The 14428-nt window shown below is 48.2% G+C and overlaps 1 protein-coding gene across 1 annotated transcript in view; it reads right to left on the bottom strand.

The window, feature by feature from the left end:
- The window catches only part of Coro1c (coronin 1C), a 67450-nt gene that overhangs the window by 42698 nt on the left and 10324 nt on the right, over positions 1–14428 (bottom strand). The window lies entirely within an intron of this gene.

Below are 14428 nucleotides of genomic sequence, written 5' to 3' on the forward strand. Positions count from 1 at the left end.
TCTTAGAACAAGGAGCTGTAATTAAGTGGGAAGCGGCTGATCAAGGCCTCACGATGACGGGAGTCTGCCAGCTCCATTCTAGCGAACATTAGGGGCCATATACTGGGCTACAAGCCATGACAGCCAAAGCCTGAACTGCACGGCAGTGGCAGCTGGACAGAAGGGTGGGAACAGGCAAGTGTGGAGAAGAAAAGAGACCAGGATGGAGGCTCGTGTTAGGTCATTCAACTGCTTGCAGAGGAAGCTGGGCATGGGGATTGTGGGTGACAGCTAGCTGGGGCCCTGGGACCTCTCTGGGTTGCCAGATGGGTATGAACATGGGAGGCTTTGTGCTCCAGGCCCCGCCCCCACACCTCGGGTTTCCTAGCCAGCACTTGATGTAATTTTCCCGTCTGCTGCTGTACAGCATTCTGTTCAAAAAGACAAATGGAACTCGGATAAAGCTAAGTGGAACCGGCACATGGCCAAGCCCTGACAAATTCACCGAAAACCAGACCGCTGTGAACAGAAGAGACCAACAGCTGTCTGTCCGGGCCATGTGGGACCTGAGGTGGGCAATGCTGCTTCTCGCCCTCTACGTCCCCTCCCACTGCTAGCAGATGCAGAGAAAGTTCATGCCAGCCTCTGTTCTCCTTTGCAAGGCTTCTGTGGCAGTTTCCTCTCCACTGCTGGGATGTGTGGCTGGGCAGAGGCAAAAGCCTGGTGGCAGCCCCCACGCCCAATGTTCTGTAGCCCAGCCGCTGCCTGACCTTCCTGCTGACTCCTGGGATTGTACACTTTGAATGCTTGGTACAAGATGCTAAGGGCTGACACTAGGCCACAGCCTTCATTGTGAAACAGCATGAGTTCTTCCTTCAGGAATGAGTCAGACACAGCTTCTACTGTGGCAAAAACTCAAGGAACACACCTCTATACTGGTCACTCTCCAAAACCACCTCCTTCTCAGCCATCGGTTGGTTCTACAAGTCACAAAGGCTAGAGCCCCAACCAGCACATCCCAGCAAGCGTTTCAAAAGATGGCTCAGCAGTTAAAAGTGTTTATTGCTCCCTCAGAGCCCACACATTTGGTACACACACACACACACACACACACACACACACACACAGAGGGGGATGCACACAGGCATACACACCACGGATAAGGACGGAAGGGAGCCCACCAGAAAGCAAACCCAACAACAAAGCTCAGAAGAGAGAAAGCCTGTGTCACTGAGTGGCAGCTATGGGCGTGCCCTACACTCACTGAGCATCTCGGAAGGAGCTCACAAGGACAGAGGCACCTTGTAAATCCCAGCAGAAGCAGGAAAAAACGACTGCACACACACACAAATACACGTGCTTTTTTTTTTTTTTTGGTTTTTCAAGACAGAGTTTCTCTGTATAGCCCTGGCTGTCCTGGAACTCACTCTGTAGACAAGGCTGGCCTCGAACTCAGAAATCCGCCCGTGCACATTTTTATAAAGCAGAAAAATGAAAACAGTTATCACGACAGTGTGAGAATTGACAAGATAGACCTAAATCAATGCAACAGAATTCAAAGTCCAGGGCCAGAGAGAGGCTCAGAGGGAAAGAAAAGACACTACTGCACAAGCCTGGTGGCCTGAGTTTGACCCCCAAACACAAGTGAAAATGGTGGGAGAGAACCAAGTCCACAGTGCTGTCCTCTGAGCTCTGTACACATGCCCACACATACACACATGAACCCACATATACACACAGTGTACACACATACACATGTGCCCACAAAAACACATGCACACATGTACCCACACATACACAGTGTACACACATACGCTTGCCCACACATACACACAAGTGCCCCCACACACACACAGGGTACACACATATACACACAGTATACACATATACATACACATGCCCACACATACACACACAGTGCACACACATAAACTAACAACAACAATAATAATCACATTTAAAAAAGAACTTCAGTCCCAAAGTAAACCCATGCTTCTTCTAGCCAACTGAATTTCAACAAAGGAACCAAAACCACTCATGGGACACGGAGTGTCAACAAAGGCTGCTGACACAGCAGGACAGCCCTGAGAGCAGGCAAACAGATGCTGGTGATCAAGAGCCGAGACTACAAAGCTCCCGGAAGGAAACACAGCGATGGCTTCCTGGCCCTGGATGGCAGAAGCAGCTCAGGTGCGACACTCTATGGCGACAGCAGAGGAGCTGACAGGGCTCAGTGAGACAGAGGAGAACTGGCCTCTCCAAGTTAGTCCCTGATCTCCACACACGCACCACGGCACACACATCATATCAACACAAACTAACTAAAATAAAACATACACACAGACATTTGTTGCAAACCCTAAATCTAATAAGGCACTCACTAATACCTAAAATATATGAGGAACTCTTATTAAAAAGGAGACAGAGTAGAGGAGACAATTTAAAATCCCAAAGACGGACTGGCCAGGCATCCGGAGGCAGGAAGATGAGAAATTCAAAGCCAGCCTCAGCTAGGGGGTCTTGCGTTTGCCTGCCATATGTAAGACCCTGGGTGTATAACCAGCACATTCCCCAGATGGATTAAAGGCCCAACAGGGACATGCGTCTGTCCAATGTCCACAGAACGTGCAAGGCATTATTGCCCCTTGGGACGTGAAAAGCAAAGCCTCCGTGAATGAACTAGGTAGCAGTCAGCGATCGCTGATGAGGTGTGGGCTGCTGGGGTCTCCAGGGTGTCAGGTGGGCTGAGCTTCGAAAGGGCCTCACAATTCCTGTGCTCTAACAGGTTCTACCTGACCTGGCTCTCGAGAGAATTGAAAATGAGTACACAGACTCCCCCTTGCCCCCCCCCCCCCAGCAAAGGACAAACTCCGAGTGCTGCTCTAATAGATAAAATGCTACTGTCACAGAGACTTCCGCTCAGCAGTGTGTGCACACACCAGCACACCCTACAGCCTGGGGAGACCTTGGCAACACTGCAGTGACAGAAGGCCTATAGGCCAGAAACCTGCAGAGCCTAGCTCTGTTTGTAGTAAGCCTGTACTAGGCAAATACAGCTAGCAGGTTAGGGGGCTGAGGGTTAAGAGCTAAAGACAAAGGGCAGGGGGCTGTTTCTTAAGACTCACGTCCCCAAGCACTGTGCCAAACTCTTTAATCCCAGCACTCAGGAAGCAGAGGCCAGACTAGTTTACAATCAAGTTCCAGGACAACCAAGGACACAGAGCAAGACCCTGTCTCAAAAAAACAAAACAAAGTAAACAAAACACTTGGGGTCAGGGAGCATGCAATGCCTGCAGAGGCCAAAAGAGGGCATCAGAGCCCTTGCAAATGGAGTTACAGGTGGTTATGAACCTCCATGTGGGTGCTGGGACTAGAACCCAGGTCCACTGCAAGAGCAGACAGTGCACTTAACTACTGAGCCACCTCTCTAGCACCACAGGCTTCTTTAGGGGTCATGAAACCCTTCCTAAGTCACTGTGGTAATGGGTGCACATGGCTTTGGTTTTGGTTTGGTTTTCTCTCTCTTATGCTTTAAGTGAATGCATGGCACGTATACAGGTGTTTCTTTTTAATCTGTACAGCGTCCAGCATGGACTCCTTAGTCCTCACTGATCTGTAAACACTAGCAACTGTTACTTAAGAGCCTACTAAGTTTCCCTGCCCGAGGGAAGAATCCCAACCAATGCCTCCCTGACTCTGACATGAGTAGAGCTTTCACAGAATACCACTGGTAACCAAGAACTCTGCAAAACTCTGTGCTCTCCCGCCTCGGCAGCATTAACCCTTTCCAAACAAGGAAAAATCTGAAAACTATTCCAAAGACTGGAACTCTAAGAGCCACCAGTGTTGACTAATGGCATTCAAAAGTTCAGTTGGAAAACTAAGATGTGAAAAACAAACTAAAAAGAAAAAAGTAAACATCTTCTCAAACTTGGATTTTTTTTTAAAGTTCTCTCATCTAAGTGATAAAACAATAAATTTAAAAACTAAAATAATTTATTTGTAAGGGAAGCCACCTGCATGAGAAGTCCTGAACAAGGAGATCAGGTATGCTAAACAGCCTGCCCCAGAAAGGCTGCTCATGAGTCTGTCAGTTATGAGTGCGCTCTGCCCCCCCATGTGACCTTTTCTTCACAAATGTTGAGAACATCTCAGACATAAGAGGGCAGTGAGCCAGGCAGGATGGAGACTGAGGCAGGAGGGCCAGAACTGAAGATCTGCCTGGAATCAGGAGCAAGACTCCAAAAGTCAATAAAATGATAGACAGATAGATAGGCCAGCAAGGACAAGCTCGGCCAGTAGAGCACTTGGCATATAAGGAATGGGCTGACTGCCACCAGAACTGCTGGACAAGAGTTGAGGAGGTAGCACACTGTAACCCCAGTGCAAGGGATCCGTGCTGGCCAGCTCCAGCTGGGGGGGTGGGGGGGGAGATGTCAAAAAGGAGGAGGAGAAAAAAGGCAAAAAAAAAAAAAAAAAAAAAAACCCACCTAAGAATGACCTCCCTGCAAACAGACACACATACGTGCGCGCACGCATACACACACACACACACACACACACACACACACGTACACACACACACACACACACACGTACACAAACTCTAGCTGGGTGTGGTGGCGCACGCCTTTAATCCCAGCACTTGGGAGGCAGAGGCAGGTGGATTTCTGAGTTCAAGGCCAGCCTGGTCTACATGGTAACTTCCAGGCCACCCAAGATTACACAGTAAGACCCTGGACTTACACAAGTGGTGTAAGAACTACAAATCTAACCTAAACCCCTACAAGATGCAATTTACCACTCTGCCCTGGTTCAGTAAGACTGACAGAATGCTTGGATGAGTTTCATAAAGTCAGAAAGCTAGGTGACATCAGTTTGGAGCCGACCTGGGCTACACAACACAGATGTGACAGTGGCTGCAGTGGAAGAGGAAGGAGAACAAAATACAAAAAATAAAAACAAAAGCCAGATGTGATAACACTCGCCTGTAATCTAGCACTAGAAAGGCAAAGGCAAGATTAGGCTATCCTTAGCCACAAAGTGAATTTGATGTTAGCCTGGGTTACCTGATGTGCCTGCGGGTTTTATGTTAGCTCTAGACATTTGAGAGGAAGAAACCTCAATCGAGAGTTTCAATCGAGAAAATGGCCTCCAGGTTAGACAGGGCTATATGCAAGAACATTTCCTTAGTGACCAGTGGGGGAAGGTCCAGCCATGGATCGTGGTCCTGGGTTCTATAAGAAAGCAGGCTGAGCAAGCCCTGGGGAGCGACCCAGTAAGCAGCACCCCTCCATGGCCTCTGGGTCAGCTCCTGCCTCCAGGTTCCTGCCCTGCGTGAGTTCCTGTCCTGACTTCCTTCAGTGATGAGCAGTGATGTGGAAGTGTGAGCAAATAACCCTTTCCTCCCCAGTTGCTTTGATGACCACATTTCTTCACAGCAATAGTGACCCTGCCTACAACACCTGAATAGCCCAGTAGAGAGGAAGCTTGAGGCCCAGGCCCACACTGAATATCCTCTCTAGGGCTGGCGTCAGTCTCAGAAACATAGCTATTTGTCTCTCTGCCCTCGTTTCTAGGTACTGCTGAAGCCAAGTAACCCAAGCTTTTCTTTTGTGTCTTAGATAGGGTCTTTCTCTATGTAGCCCAAGCTAGACTCAAACTCGCAACCTTCCTGCTTCTGCATCCTAAGTGCTGGGATTCCATGCCTTCGCCACCATCCCCCATCATAATAACATGTTGGCAGGCAGACAGTATATACCTCGGCTTTGACAGCGAATAAAGAAAACCTAAACTCTGAAAAGTACTATTCATTATGCCTAACACCAGGGAAACAAGGAACTTAGATTTCCTTGTGTTTCGGGTAGGCATCGTAAGGAAGGAAGCCTGACCAACCAGCTGGGACACCGTGGCTAAGAGCTGGGTCCCCAGCAATGGCTCTGCAAGCCAGTAGTGAGCGAGTCTGCGGTTACTGCACAGCACAGGAAGAACAGTGATGTCTGAGAAGGGAAGACACATGAGATACAGTTGTGACACTGTAGTGGCAGAGGATAAACTGTCCCCAAAACACCTGAGTAAGCGGTCCTCCATTCTCTCCGTCTGTCTCCGCCAATCTCGTTTTAAGAAAAGGACCGCCATCCCGACATTTTCCTGTTTACTGAGACTCTGTCTGTTTAAAGAGTCATGCAGATGTATTTCTATGGTGCGTATGAAAGGAAACACATCCTGCGAGAAACACAGGAAAGCTCCCATAAGCAGAATCCTGCCAGCAGCTCTGCAGACACCATTCCAGCACACCAGTGAGGAATGCACAGAAGGGCTCCAACATTCCCCCAGGCAGCAGCAACCACAGAAAGCCTCCAAAGCCTCTGCGAGCGACAGGCCATGCCTCCAAGAAGCTGCTGTTTTTATGACAGGCACTTTCAACGCAGACTGGATGTGTTTTATTAAAAGAAGAGCAGGGAGCTAAGAGACGGCTCAGCAGTTAAGAACACTGGCTGCTCTCCCACAGGACTTGGGGTTGACTCCCAGCACCCGCATGATGGCTTCTAATTGTCTGTAATTCCAGTTCCAGGGGACCCAATGCCATCGGTACACAAGTGGTAAAAGACGTGTGTAGGCCAAACATACAAACAAACATTAAAAAATAAACTTCAAAAGACAAAAACAGCAGCCTGGCAGTGGTGGCGCACGCCTTTAATCCCGGCACTTGGGAGGCAGAGGCAGGCAGATTTCTGAGTTCGAGGCCAGCCTGGTCTACAGAGTGAGTTCCAGGACAGCCAGGGCGACACAGAGAAACCCTGTCTTGAAAAACAAAACAACAACAACAACAACATACAAAACACCCAATAAGGCAACAACTGAGGCAGATGTCTTCAACTCTCGAGTCTCTTTTAAGAAGTAAGAAAGGTAGTGACCCTGTCCGCCCACGCGGAACATAGTCACAAGAGATGATTACAGTAGATGCAGGAGATCCCTGATTAAACACTCATCCAACACTCATCCAACACTCATCATTTCTGGGTGGGAAGGGGCTGGCTTTTAATCTGTCTATCAGTGATACTCAAAGAATCCTTATAAATCACACATTTCACTGCATTCAACACTAACAGTCACAGGAGACATTTCAAGAAAAACAAAAGGCCATGTGAGGTAGCTCCCAGCTTTAATCCCAGCACTTCTGGAGACAGACTCAGGTGGCTGTGTGTGAATCCGTGTGATCCAGCCTGCTCTACAAAGCAAGTTCCAAGCCAGTCAGAGGCACACGGTGAGACCTAGTTTTTTTTTTTTTTTTTTTTTTTAAAGACTTGCCTAACTTAATATATATTAGTTTTTGTGTTTTATGTGTATGGTTGTTTTGTCTGCATGGTTGTCTGTGTACCTCATGTGTGCCTGGTGCCTGAGATCCCCTGGAGCTGTAGTTGCAGATGGTTGCAAGCTGTAGTTCAGACAGGTGCTGAGAATCAAACCCAGGTCCCCTGCAAGAGCAACAAGTGCTCTTAACTGCAAAGCACCCCTGTGCTCTCTAATAAAACTGTTCAGCAGACAGGACCACATGCAGAGCAAGTTACACACAGCCAGACTGGCTAAGCCAGGGCTTTGGGGAGGGGAGGAGGGAGGGGGAAGAGGGAGCCCTGTGCTCTGTGCTTGCTGGACTTGCTGAAGGCATTCCTGCTGGAGACCGCTAGCTCCCTAACACAGATGCTGCAAGCACAGGATAAGCTTTTGTGTGTTCAGCATATCGTGACAGAGAATGGTAAGAACAGTCAAATCCATGAAAGCCTCCAAGTAACTTCTCTTCAGCCAGGGACAGACGGACAGTCTGGGCAGACACATGTTTCAATTCCATAGCCCAAAACAATCTGGCTCTGAAATGTTTCTAGAAACAAATATAAGAAAATAGACTTAGATGGTGGTTCCGGGCCGGGGGGGGGGGGGGGGGGGGGGGGGGGAGGAGGGCAAGCCTGGGCCACAGGAAGTCTGAAGCGGAATTGCAAAGCACTGGCTTCCAGGCTCTGCATTGTTCAGCCCTCCCTCTCTGGGAGACATTGAGTCACAATGTCCCAGAGCCACAGAGCCGGCCCACCCGTTGGCTCTCCTGACTTCTCAGCACCAAACTCCACATCACACATCCCTCCGCTTCTCAGTCAGTCCACAACACTCCTCGGAGCCCTTCCCTGGGGTGCTGCCTCACCGGCCATGGTGCCACTTGCTGGCTCAGTGATTTTTAAATATGAAACTCCATTGAGCATTATGGGCATTAGAACAAATGGAAAAGCCAAAATTCAGAAGGTGTTCTGGATAACCTATACTGAGATGAAGCAAAGAAAGCATTGGTCTCACCCAAGGAAACGAATCCTCACTTCTGATTTAAAAGGCTGTATAACTGTTCAGCTGTCAGAGAACATGCAATGATCATAAAGCACTACAGACATGCACATGCACACATGTATACACTCGCATGTACACAGACATATGTGTGCACACACAGCCACCAAAAATGCAATCCCTAAAGGCTAAATTGTGCTAACAGTTCTCTATACTTTCTCAAGTTTTCTAAAACCTTCATATTTTACAACTTGTACTCATTTTAGGAAAAAAAAGCTAGAGACTACCTGATGTGAAACATGAGAAATGAAGAAAACGGCAACATCACGGAAATGCTTGCCCATCACTGCGACAGGGAACGAACCTGGGTGATGTGAGCATGGAACGACTCTGAAGACCAAGAACTCATGTTCGCTCCTGCATCCAGAGGCCCTCTGAAGACCCAAGGGCCATTACAGACATTCTAAGTCACCTAAGGAGGAGCACCGAGTGAGGACAGAGGTTCTGCAATTATTAAAGCAGGACGCTAGGAGACAGTCCTAGTTCTCCAGCGTCACAGTACATGATCTTACTACAGGACTAACATGCAAAGATGCATGTGCACAATCCCTCCCCGTCCCAATCCTCTGCTTATCACCAGTATCTTTATGATAATAACTGCCTCTCCCCGCCTGCATCTGAAGACACCTCAGCTTCTCCCTGCCCCAGAGAACACTCGGTGGCAGCCCAGAAACCATCCATGGCTGCAGGCATCTCCCAGAGGCCTCTGTAAAGAGCCAAATTGGTCTCTAGAGTGCTCGGGCTGAGTGCAGAGCGCTGGCGGATGTGAACAGCCCAGAGTGTTTCGGAACACTCCTGCTACACTGATGACCTACTTTTCTTATCAACAACAGGGAAGGAAAAAGAAAAGGCTAAATATGACTGTCCAAACTTGCTAAGTCTGTTTTACGCTATTCAGTCAATGAAGTTTCTTTTGCAATGAAATTTTAATAATTCTTTGGAAATTTTATTGTTTCAAGAAATGGAATGACTAGATTCCCTGATCTGAATAATATGATAAAATAAGAAGGCGTGTAGCCACGGATACACAAAACAAAGCCAGGACTGACCCAGGATGCTAAGAGGCAGGGAGGCTGGGAGTGTTGGACCAACCTGCCAATGCAGTCAGAAACTGAACTTCTTAAAGACACAGCTTCAGCTGAAGATGTCAGGTGTCTTTCTAATACCCTGTGCAAGCAGGGGTGTGTGAACACACACTCTTGATGAGGAGTCACAGGAAGCTGCAGGTGAACATAAGACACTATGGTTCTGGTAAGAGACGAGGTCATCCTTGACTGTCACCTACCTACGTAAGTTATTCTGGTCCCCTGGTTATTGTTTCTTCGGCTATAAACTGGAAACTGTTTATAATAAAATAAAATGACTTGTTTCTTTCTCATCATGCAAAGCCCAAGTCTACACATTCTGTACACCAGTCCACACCTCCCTAGGAAAACATGCTGGGTCACGGAGAACAAATCCATTTCTAGCATCTACAGGGTCACACATGACACACTCAAACGTGAAGGTCCTTCTTTATCCTTCTAATTCATTTCTTCAACGACGACTTAGGCCCCAGTCATGTGCCTGGACCACACTGGACACTGCAGGAGACTGACAAGCACCTGCTGTCCCAGAAGCTAACTCTAGGCATGGGCAGATGTGAACTGGACAGGAGGAGGGTAACAGGATAGGGCATGGACCCACACACACACACACACACACACACACACACACACACTGATGAGAAGCCCAGTGTTTGGCACAATCACTTTAGCATTTGAAAACCTCCCCTGAATACAGCTGGAGACTGGACATGCAGACAGGAGCATGTGAGAGCACTCGGATGAACTGTCTGAGCCAGAAGGGTAAGTCCCAGTTGAGCCAGGAAAAGAGGATGGAGCCAAAAGAGGATGGACACCACCAGCTGGATTTCAAACACCTTATTTGATAAGAAAGGCATTAAAATTGATTCTAGCATTAGAAAAAAATTATTAGTGTGACTGCAGAGGCGTGTGTGTACACGAATGGGGGTCAAAGGACAACTGGAGGAGTGTCTCCTTCTACCTTGTGGGTTCTGAGGACTGACCTCAGTAGCCAGGCCTGCAAGGCAAGCACTTTTACCCAGTGAGCTGGCTCACTTTTGATCCACGTAGGCAGTGCCCTCCTGCCCAGAGCAAGAGGCAAGGATAGCTGACCTCCTGCCTCAGCAGCTTCTTCAAAGACCCTTCTCAAACAGCCAGGTGCATAAAACCAGCGCCTTTTCAGACTGGTGACTCTGATCTGCCATTTGAGGCTGGGATGCGGCTCAGAGGCGAAACATCTGCTTAGCATGTGGGCAGCTCCAGCTTCAGCCGTCAACCGTAACACACACACACACACACACACACACACACACACTACTTTGTCTGAAATAAAGTGTACTGAAAGGAAATAAACTGAGGAGGTGACTTGAAAATAAAAATAAGGCATTTACGAAGCAGAGGCAGGCAGATCCCTGAGTCTGCTCTGATCTACAGAGCTAGTTCCAGGACAGCCAGGGCTGCACAGAGAATCCTTTTCTCAGACGGAGGGAGGGAGGGAGGGAGGGGAGAAATATACACAGACATACAGAGAGAGAGAGAGAGAGAGAGAGAGAGAGAGAGATTCTCTAGCCACAAAGGAGAGTGAGGCATAGCATCAAGTGACAGTAATACTCTCATAAGCAACTCCATTTACAGTCTGTAGGAAATCTCTAAAAACTACTAGAAATAATAAACTCCTACAGACATACAAATGTAGTCATCTTTTAAAACAGCTGGAATGACAACCAAACACCCACAAATACACAAACACAATTATGAAACAATCCATTTTTGCACCCGTTTGTAACACTGAAGCCCACCTTCACTACAGAGCACAAAGGAGCACTGAGTAGGACACTGAGCAGGCGCAGTGAGATCGCCCTACCCAATTCACCTGCACTGCAGTTCCTCTGGGGCTGGACTACAAGTCCCCACAGGCCTCCTCTGTCCCTGCTCCTCCAGGGTGCACATGCAGTGAGGACACCGGCAAGGGAGCCCATATGCTAAAGGGAGGGACACTGAAGGGAAGCTGATCCTTACCTGGATACACACTAGGCTTTTCCTGAATTCTTTTGAACAATGACTTCAGACAATTGAAAACATCAGTCAGGAAGTGAGATTAGTTCTTGTTTAAAGCTAAACTCACTGGCCAGAGCTATGAAACAAACCTGTAAGAACTACTAGCCTGGGCAGGTGCTGTAGCCTATGACCGCAGCGCTCCAGAGACTGAGGCAGGAGGATCTGAGGCTCAAGACCAGGTGAGACTACACAGTGAGTGTGAGGCCAGCCTGAGCTAAAGAGCAAAACAAGCAAAGGGCTAGGAAGATGGAGCACCTGTTCCAACCTCCAGCACCCACATAAAACCTGGGGGGGGGGGGGGGGCTGCACATGCTGGAGCCCCAGCACTGTGGGACTCAAACAGGCAGGTCCTGAGCGAGCTCTGGCCAGCAAGCCTAGCTGCAATGTCAGTTTCTGGTTCAGGGAGGGCCCTCTCAAGGCAGTGTCAGGGGAAGACTCCTAACACTGTTCCAGCCTCCACACATGCACATGACCATGCACACTCAGGTGCACTGCACAACATACAAACCCCCAATACTGACAATATTCTGAATTTGCTCAAGAACTCAACCAAGTAAACTTCCAATACCCAAAATGTGGGCTAGCAAGATGGCTTAGTGAGAGTAAGGGTGCTTGTGGATAAGCCTGACAACCTGAGTTCCTAAATTCCCCCTCGCAGACCCACACGTCAGGAGAAAACTTCTGTAAGTGGTCCTCTGACCTCCAACCTTCAGTGGCCCAAGTACTAAATACATTAATACAGGTGACTTTTCGTTGTTGTTTTTGCTTTTTTGTTTGTTTGGTTTTTAAAGAAAATGCATGTGAGTCTCTACCCACAAGTGTGCCAGGCAATTATGTGATTATTCAACTAACCCGGGTTCAGCATCAGCTGCCTGACTGCCAGGCTATACTGAGAAACAAAGGCACACAAAAAAGTAAACATCCTGTACCTTCAAGAAATACAGAATATAATGGTACCAGTGTTGCCCTTCTCCAACTAGAAACCAATTCTTACTTGGTTCAGTTTTTAGTTTCTACTACCTTAATTCAAAATGTGATTGCTCAGAGCTGGTGGAGGCACTGGCAAGACCACAGACTGGTCTCCACCTTTGTAGCGTCATGGCTAACGTATACTTTTTGGTTTTGTTCGTTGTTGGTAGTTTTGTTTTTGAGACAGGGTCTCACTCTATAGCCAGGCTGACCTCAAAGTCACTCTGCCTCTTCTAAGACTCCAGGTGTGAGCTGCTATTCCAGGCTATTGTATGTCATTTGCATTCTACTCAGACACACTGAATGACAACAGATTCTAGTATCACAACCTTCTGCAGTTTGAACAAAACCATCCACGTTGCACTGTTTCTCCCTACTTACTCCTGGTTTAGTCCAAACCAGCTCTGTCACACACCCTCAGACACTACCTTGCTCGGGGACATCCCACGACCTGGCCTCTCCAACACCTCAACTTCTCCAGGCTCACTCATGCCCGCAAGATGTCTACAGAGGTTTCGTCTGCGCTTTCAAACCTTTTGAAAGCCCTTGAGTCCCAGCACTCCAGAAGCAGAGACAGGAGAATCTCGGTGGATTTGAGACCAGCCTGGTCTATACAGCGAGCTATAGGACAGCCAGGACTACACAGAGACCCTGACAAAACAAGCTGGGCACTGGTGCTGCCCAGCTGTAATCCCAGCATTTGGGAGACAGAGGCCAGCCTGGTCTAGGATGTAAGTTACAGGACAGCCAAGACTATGCAGAAAGACCTATCTCCAAGATAAACAAGTTAATTAGTTAAAAACAAGAAAACCCTTTTTGTATACTTTCAAGGTAAGTTAAAACGTAACAAACTTTATAAACCAGAAACCACTTACTTGTACCAGGAAAAATCAAGCTCCCGACCCTTCCTATACTTTGCACCACAGACAGCTTAGAAACAGCTGCCCCAGAGCCTCCACACGGGAAGCACCTGAGGAGTTTAAGAGGAGCAGAAATCCAGGCAGAGAAGAGGGTACCTCTGCCACTGCAAGCCTGTCTCGGTCGCCACCCTCCCTAATCCTCTTCCCAAAGGTCCCAGAAGCCACGGTGCCTTCCCACTATGGTCCACAGAAGGAAGACAGAAAAGATGGAGGAGGGAGACCATGCACAGCAGCGGACTCACTCTCTTACAGCAGACAGGGCACACAGCTTCCTCCCTGCCAGCTACAGGGAAGGCACCTCTGTGTGGGCTCGACCTGACCCTCATCCACTCAACTGTTCTCCTGAAACCTGTTACCCTGAACACATACAGTTCACAGACAGTCTGTTCACCAACCAGGAAACTCTTCTTCAAAATGTTTGAGCTGGAGAGACGGCCCAGCTGTTGAAGCATGTACTACTCTCACAGAAGGCCTCAATTTGACTCCCAACACCCGCGTCAGGCAGCTTGTACCTGTCTTAACTCCACCTACCTCCGCCTCTGTAAGTCCCAGCACTCATACGTACCTACCCCAGACACACACATATAATTAAGAATAAAATACAGTCAGACCAGGCAGCAGTGGTGCATGCCTTTAATGCCAGCACTTGGGAGGCAAAGGCAGGCCGATCTCTATGGGTTCAGAGCCAGCCTGGTCTACAGAGTGAGTTACAAGACAGTCAGGGCTACACAGAGAAACTCTGTCTCAAAAGAAAGAAAGAGAGAGAGAGAGAGAGAGAGAGAGAGAGAGAGAGAGAGAGAGAGAGAGAGAGAGAACGAACCTAAACAACAAATATTTTTCTTAAAAAACTGTTACTACCAGATCAATTGATAGACCATTTGCCTAGCACAAAGTCAGGATTTAACCCTTGGCACTACACAAATGCTTACACATATAAGATGGCCCTAAGTTTAGGGTCACCCTCTAACACAGGGCATCTGTGAGTGGACTGACACACAGCCTGTCACTGGTTAGTGTGTGATAATGACCATCAGTAAGCACGAGACAACA

Source organism: Arvicanthis niloticus, chromosome 24, assembly GCF_011762505.2.
Source record: "Arvicanthis niloticus isolate mArvNil1 chromosome 24, mArvNil1.pat.X, whole genome shotgun sequence".
Classification (NCBI taxonomy): Eukaryota; Metazoa; Chordata; class Mammalia; order Rodentia; family Muridae; genus Arvicanthis; species Arvicanthis niloticus.